The sequence below is a fragment of the Sphaeroforma arctica genome, assembly GCF_001186125.1.
Source record: "Sphaeroforma arctica JP610 unplaced genomic scaffold supercont1.1990, whole genome shotgun sequence".
NCBI classification, from domain to species: Eukaryota; class Ichthyosporea; order Ichthyophonida; genus Sphaeroforma; species Sphaeroforma arctica.
In genome coordinates, this window is record NW_014038568.1 from 4908 (window position 1) to 7148 (window position 2241).

General features: G+C 46.3%; 1 non-coding gene across 1 annotated transcript; it reads left to right on the forward strand.

Moving 5' to 3' along the window:
* The first annotated feature begins 1851 nt into the window (after positions 1-1851).
* SARC_30258 lies at positions 1852-1934 on the forward strand. Its single transcript has one exon. It is a non-coding gene; the product is annotated as a tRNA-Leu (tRNA).
* The last annotated feature ends 307 nt before the right edge of the window (positions 1935-2241 follow it).

The following is a 2241-nucleotide window of genomic DNA, read 5'->3' on the forward strand; positions in this document are numbered from 1 at the left end:
CGAGGGGTATTTTAGTATGAGATTGGTTGTTAGGATTAAGATTATACCAGGGAATGAGAACTCTATGGAGGTGGGGCCGAGTGAATTGCTAGTGATTTCGTATAACAGGGGTGTAAGACCCCTGGTCCATAATGGTATTCCCGTAGTCCATAAAGGTCTCGGGGCCTCACTCTCTCAGACGCCCAGTAGCGATAAGGACTTTAGTCTAAGTTTTAAGTAGGGATTATATACTCCTCCATAGCTATATGGATATTCCTAGAAAGGCATAGTACTTCCCTCACCACACCTATAAAAAGGTTAAGAATCCTTTGGTTTAGTTGTATGGTTAGTGCCCACGGCTATTAGTAGAGTCCCTTAATTGGGTGTTAGGCAGTAACTGGTCATTTGGCTAGCCTAGCTGAAAAGGATATAGTGAGATAATCGGACAGGGTAACAGTGACCAATCAATTCATTGGTCACTGTAGATTTACTAGTTGTGATGGCTAATTTGCTAGGTAGTAGCTATAGAGATAGATGGTATACCTATGAGTAGATAGATATACATGGATTACGGGAGTCCCCTCGATTTTAGAGGGATCATCCTGAAGGGACACCTGATCCCGCTCCGCGGGTATCGAAGATGTAGGAGGACTCCTCCACGACCCCGAAGGGACAGGATAAGATAAGATAGGACACCCCCCCGTAGCTTAGCCTACCTTAGCACGGGGGGGGACCGAAGGTGTAGGATGTCCCTGACATCCACCACTCCTCCTACACGCCCCCTCTCGAGTACCCCACTCTAGTCTTTCAAAGAGTGGGTATCGAAGATGTAGGAGGGAGACCCTCCACCATCCCCCAATCTTAGGGGGACATAAGCTATCCTATCCTATCCTACGGTCCCTAAAAGAAGAGAGGGACCTACCATCCGAAAGCAGGGATGTAGCATACCTTAGATCCATCCTTCCTGATGGTTCTACCATCCCCTCTCCCCGAAGGGGGTACCGAAGGTGTAGGAGGGTCCCAGGGGAGACCCTCCACCGTGTAAGGTCCCCCCGGGACCTACCATCCGAAAGCAGGGATGTAACATCCATCCTTCCTGAAGGCGGGAGCCCTCTACCATCCCCTCTCTCTCCGAGAGAGGGGTACCCCACCCTCGGGAGAGCTGCAAGCTAGCCCTCTTTGCACTCTACCATAGAGAAGCTGTACAACAAACTAAACAATTTTTAGTCTACTAATTCAAAATATTATCTAGATAGGGTATTGACTGGTATAGAGGTGGTGAGGCAGGTAGTGGATAGCTTAGATTATCTTACACCCCTCCAGGGTTCAAGTTAAGTAAAACTAAAGGTATTTTGATCAGAGGGCTCAATAGATTGTCAATGTAGGATGGGTGAATAGAAAATAAGTGACTGAGAGAGGGGGGTGTAGCTATGCACGATGTCAGAGCCTCCGTCTACCGATACAGAGAGTACGGACTGATAGTGGCCCCCATTAGTCTTATACCGAGTAGACTAGATATTCAGATATTTAACTATTCAACTAGAAATAAAAGGATTGGAATCAAAAGTATACTGATGCTAAGCGTGGATCACTACAATGACGCCGTCGGAAACTTCGTCAGGATAGATGGTACTAGTGGGTGTATATCTATTACCCCTCTCGGGGAGAGAGGGCATGGTAGATTCGAAGGGATGGATCTTATCTTACATCCTTTCGGATCCCCACTCAAGAGTGGGGGACCCCTCTCTGAGAGGGCATGGTAGATCCGAAGGGATGGATCTTATCTTACATCCTTTCGGATCCCCACTCTTTGAAAGACTAGAGTGGGGTACCCCGGAGGGGATAACGACCCTTATTTATAAGTTGATTATAATCCTCGTGACGAAATCGGTAGCCGTGTAACACTTAAAATGTTATGTTCTTTGAGCATGTAGGTTCAAGTCCTACCGGGGATAACTTGTACAAGTCTAAATGATGTCTAGCCTAACTTATTCAATCTATATAAATAGTATTTATATTATTCAAAACACACTTATTAATAGGATATATGTGTACTATCGGAGAGGCAGGCATCCGTAGGGATGGGGATGGACCTAACATCCCGAGGGATTCTATCACTATATACCTATTAAATTCATCTCCTATTGTAGATCCGAAGGGATGGATCCCGGGGGATGTAAACTATCCTATCCTATCCTACGGTCCCTAAAAGATAAGAGAAGAAGAGAGGGACCTACGATGGTAGAGGGCTCCCGAGGGATC